The sequence below is a fragment of the Macrotis lagotis genome, chromosome 1 (assembly GCF_037893015.1).
Source record: "Macrotis lagotis isolate mMagLag1 chromosome 1, bilby.v1.9.chrom.fasta, whole genome shotgun sequence".
Taxonomy (NCBI): domain Eukaryota; kingdom Metazoa; phylum Chordata; class Mammalia; order Peramelemorphia; family Peramelidae; genus Macrotis; species Macrotis lagotis.
The window spans coordinates 588,836,169-588,842,168 of NC_133658.1; positions in this window are offsets into that span (position 1 = coordinate 588,836,169).

The following is a 6,000-nucleotide window of genomic DNA, read 5'->3' on the forward strand; positions in this document are numbered from 1 at the left end:
GTGTTGGGGCCAAAGGAAATATTCAGAAAAACAACAGTAGAAGAATTGGATTAGGGAAAGAAGACATATTGAAGTGTGACAAGAAATATTCCAGTCAACTTTTCAATTTTCTTCAATCTACCTTTTATAGTTGCTATCAATACTTAATACTGGGTTGTAAAAAACTTAGAATTGACATCATAATGCACCTTTATTTATGAAACACAGTGCCCAAAACATTGTGGGTACTTAATAAATGCTCAAGCAACTGTTGACTGAAGTTTTTCTTTGATCAGGGCTTATTCTTCTCATTTTTCAGAAGGAGAACCTGAACCTTGTAGATGTTAATGGAACTGGGAGTTACAGCCAAATGGCATCCAAATATCTTAGCAATAAAACCAACCCTTTGATTTCAACATGTCACATATATGAATTGACTGTGTTTTGGATGTGATTGAGTTATTTCAAATTTGCTTCTAGTCTTTCTTAAAAGGAAGTAGTAGAAATCGCAATCTATATGCTGAAGGATTCAATATAGTTCTAATAAGATCTTTATTTATTTTGTTTTTTTGTGAAGATGAGAGAGGTACACAACTCAGGCTGCTCTTCTATTATTCCTTATTGATGCTATATGAACACCTCACATCCTTTTTTGGTTCTATTTGCTACTGATTATGTGCTTTTTTGAAAAGAAGACATTAATGGCATTGTACAGGAGTTTTGTTATATGTACCATGTTTATTTCCATTCCATATGGGCTATTGCTTGCATTTTTAATTCTTTGGAGATTGTGGTATTTGCAACAATATTGCATCACTAAAAAAAAATTCATGTTAAAAAAAGAAGGAAGTGTGATACTAGCAAACAGTTTTGTATCATTTAAAATGTTATGCATTTTCCCATAATCAATTCAGATAAATTTTCTTTTTTGTTCTAGGTCCTGGTTTTTCTGAGGTACCTCTTGAAGATGTATTTATGGATAGACTAACTCAATGAGCTCCAATAATCTTATCAGTAAATACTCTAGAAAGATAAAATGGATGTTGTTTTTCCAGAATAGTTGGCCACATCAATTTTCTAAAATTTTCTTTTGTATATATTTTACTGATTTTCTTTTGTCTTTTAATCATAGTTATTTCCTCTTCCTTCAGATTCCTTTTAAATAACTTCTTCATCTGTGAATAGTACTTTTTAGAAAAATCTGACTATCAAGAAGGAATAAACCTCATATTTGAATAATAAGCAAGACATTTTCTATGACCCTGGTGAGTTTGTATCTCCCAATTTTGTCCCTTTGATGTTAATAATTGGCAAAAAAAATTTCATCAGTTATCCCCACAGTTATACTTGTCATATAATATTTAGCATATAAATGGAAGAATCAATTTTAAGGGGAAGGTCATTAAAGGGCAATGAAAGAAAGTTTATGAAGAAGATAGCATATGAGTCTGACTTGAAAAGATGACTAGAAATTCAACAGAAAAAAAGAGCCTTAGGGAGACAATGATAGGGATATGGAACAATGAGAGCAAATGGAAAAAAGTGAGAGTTCAGGGTACATCCAGGAAGGAAAGGGTAATACAGTTCAGATGAAATGTAAAGTGTAGGAATATGAGAACCAGATTACAGCAAATGTTTAATTCCAGGTCAAAAATCACAAGATTTAAAGACAGAAAGAACCTTCTTATTTTGGATGAAGAAAAGGAGGCAAGGGAGACCCTCTATGTCACAGATATAGGAAACTCACTACAAGTCATCTAACTCCCAATCCAGTGCTCTTTCCATAGTGTCAGTTCAAGAGTCAATGGAGAACCACTGGAGTCTGGAGAGCAAAGAAGTGACATGATCATTAACTTTGGAAGAAAAAAAAAGGCTTCCAATTGTGGTATGAAGGGAATATGGAAGAAAACTCAGGAAGATGTTTAAGGATTCTAGTTCAGGTGAGTCATAATGAATGCCTACACCAGTATGGCATTCATAGAAAACACGGGAAGAGATGTAATAGCTATTATGGAGGTGGAATCAAAGGAAACCAGCCTGGAAGTAAGAGAGAAGACTTAAAGGAAGCTTCCAGATTTTAAACATGATTGGATGAATAATCAAAAATAAAAGCAGATTTTGCTAAAATTAACAAACAATAAAAAGCTGAATCTAATATTTCTTGTGCTTTCAAGTAGAAGGGTAATTGTGAAGATATAGTCTGTAGAAAATTGTGAAAGCTTACCTGTTTCTTCTTTGTGTTTTCATCAAGGATATCTTTTGATACATCAACCATTCTTATAAATATTACATAAAGATGAGAAATAAGGCTCTATAGGTCACTGGAAAATATTGTAAAAGCCATGTAGTCTAATCTCATTTTTTAGGCGAAAAAACTAAAAGCCATGGTCATAATGGCAATGAAAGAAGCAATATTAGAACCCGGATACTCTGATTCCAAATTCAGTTTTCACTTGATACTTATAATTGGTTGAGAGCAGCTTATGGCTTCTCAGTCATTTTTATTTTTGTTAAAACTCATGTATGATCTTTTTCCTTTAATTTTTAAAGGGGGGGGTAGTCCTCTGTCCCCTGTTTCCTTGAAGCTATCTTGATACAGATTGAAGTATGCCTTTTTTTCTCTCAGTTCATTTCTCTTGAGGTTTCTCTGTCTTTGGGGGTGTGGAAGATGGGTTTATGTTTACTTTCACAAGATTATTGTGGCAATGTGAAAATAAATAAATCATTTTAAAAAGATATCTTGAAAAGCCATGCTTGAATTCCCTTAAAATTGCCACCTTTAGTATGATATTTTTTTCTATTCACATTAGGCAGGCAATTTATTGATTTTATTTCCTTAATCAATTCATCTATTAACAATTATTAAGTGTCTACTGTGTGCCAGACACTGTGCTAAGTATATATAAGCTAAGACTATAAGGGCAAAAGTTGAACATCTCTTAAACTCAAGGACTTTATGTTCTATTGGGGGAAGCAGCATATGTATAAGTATGTAACTATATACAAAAATAGTCATTTGGTGGTGGTGGAGGGAGACACTAACTGCTATAAAGATCAGGAAATGGTTTATGGAGAACTGAGATTCTTAATCTGGGATCCATCTGTCTGAAGAAATATTTCAAAAGGTCTGTGAAGTTGGATGGGGAAAAATCATCTTTATTTTCACTAATCTTCTATTGAAATGTAGCATTTCTTTCAATTATCAAAACAACAACATTATTTTAAGAAGGGGTACATAAGCTTCACCATATTGTCAATTGGATCTAAAATACAAAAAAGGCTAAGGTGCCCAATTTGCATTTGAGCTAAGTTTTCAAGGAAAATGGAGATGGAAGAAATTTAAGGTGAAGTTGCATTTGAGGAATGGAAGATAATCAGGGCAAAGGATCTTAATGAGGAGATGGAATGTAGTGAATGAAACATAGTAAGAAATCTAGTTTGGCTGGCTATGGAGTGCATGTTATCACTGCCTCACATGGTTCATTCATTCCTGAGAAAGTAGAATCTGAGTGTGATGGTTCCACTATTATTGAGGAGAATATATTATCATGGAAATACTAATACTTCTCTTTTATTTCATATCTATTTATTTTTCTTCTAGTTTTATCAATAAATAATCTTGTGATGATCTGACTTAGCTGTGTCCATTTAATGCTCTTTTCTGATTTAATGCTTTCCTCTAAACGACAGTTCAGTGTTTGATCTTAAACTGTCTGAGCTTCAGTTTTCTCATCTGTAAAATGAGGATAATAATATTTGTAACATCTAACATCTGTATTCTTGCTACATATTTGTAACAGTCATTTTTTAGTTGTGTTCAACTATTCACGACCTCATTTGAAATTTTCTTGGCAAAGAGTGGTTTACCATTTTCTTCATCATTTCATTTTACATATGAGGAAACTGAGACAAAGTTAAATGACTTATCCATCATCACACAGTATCTGAGGACAGATTTGAATTAAAAAAATGAGTCTTCCTGACTCCAGACCTGGCACTCTATCCACTCTGGCATTCATTTTTCTACATATAATTCTATGTAGTATAATTATTATTTCTCATAAGTTTACAACTTCTCATAAGACACATCTTCTAGAATATAAATACTTTGAGGGAAGGTAATATTTCATTTTTTACTTTTATGTCTCCAGTACCTAGCACTGTGATTGGTCATAGTTTCGAACAAAATTCCTAAGTCTTTCAAAGTAATTGGTCTTTAAAATATGTTGTCATTGTATAAAATGTTCTGCTAGTTCTACTCATTTGATTCTGTATTAGTTCATTCAAGTCTTCCAGATTTCTTGAAATAGATCTCATTTCTTATAGCACAATTATTTTTGTATCCTGTTATGATTAATGAATTATTAAGTCATTCTTCATCTGATGGATACCCCATATCTTTCCAATTCTTGGCTACCACAAATAAGTTATTGAAAATATTTGAATACATCCCTCCTCTTTGATCTCTTTGGAGTATTTATAGGAGTGTGCTAATAAATGTTCAACAATTTGGTCTTAAGAAAAAACAAGTCTGTGACACACTTTTATGTTCAATTTACATTATTAACATTTTCTCCATCACTTTCTGAAATCTAAACAATCAATAAAATGATAAAAGACCTGATTTGGAGCAATTTCTAGTTTCTGGGATTCATCCAAGTGGATGAAGCAGGTGTTGTCGTGATTAGATATTGAAGACTCCAAGGTCATCCACTGCATCCCATGCTACCTCTAACCATCTTGACATTTTTCTTGCCACTGGACTTCAGTGACTCTGGAAAAAAGATTGAGGCTGATGACTGCTTTGTGCAGGAATGAAGACCTCATTGCATAGCATCATTAGTCCTCTTCAAAAGTGAAAGATGAACAACAGCTAAATTATGCATATTCTTTGACTCAGCAATATTGCTACTTGATATGTATCCCAAAGAAATAAAAGAAAAAGACACATAGGTACAAAAACATTTAGGTCTATGTCCAGTGGTATGATAGAGCCAGTTTGAATAAGCTTACAAGTATTGATTATTAAACCTCAAACTAGACTAGTCTTCCTCACCCTATATATACACATATACCCTGTATGAGTTAATAGCTTCCTGTCATAGACATAGTTCCAGTATGCTAAATCAATTTACAATTTCATCAAACATGCATTAGTATACCTGTTTTCTCACAACTCCTCCGTATTTGTCATTTCCCTTTTTAAATCAACTTTGCCATTCTGATGGTTGTGAGGTGAAAGCTCAATGTAGTTAAAATATGTACTACTCTAATCATTAGTGATTTAGAACATTTTTATGATTATTGATAGCTTTGGTTTCTTCCTCTGAAAATTGCCTATTCATATTTTTTAATCATTTATCAATTGGGAGACCATCTTATATTTAAAATTTGAATTTGTCTTCTATATATCTTAGAAGTGAGATCTTTATTAGAGAAAATTATTACAAAGATCACCACCCCCAATTTACCTGCTGTGGGTTTTTTCCAACTTTCTCATAGCAGTGATTGTTTTTAATTGGTTAAACTTTTTTAAGAAATAGTGATAGGGGCAGCTAGGTGGCACAGTGGATAGTGCACCGGCTCTGGAGTCAGGAGTACCTGAGTTCAAATCCTACCTCAGACACTTAATAATTACTTACCTGTGTGGCTTTGGACAAGCCACTTAACCCCATTGCCTTGAAAAAAACCTAAAAAAAATAGTGATAGATTGATTGTTGCTTATTTCTATTTTTCATTAAATAACCTAGATTGGAGAAGTTATACTCGCATGCAGTGTCCTCTCCTTTATGCTTCCAATGTAGTATTTTTCCTTGTATTCTTTCAAAATTTTGATATTTTAATGATCTCTCTCCACACAAACACTTTTTTTCTGAAATATTACACATTGGTAAACAATTATTTCCTTTCTACAATCATCTATTTCTAATATGATGTTCAGTTCTGTGTTTTGTGCCTCCCAATTCTCTTTAAGAAAATATTCATAATATATATATATATCATGTGTGTGACTTTCTGAGT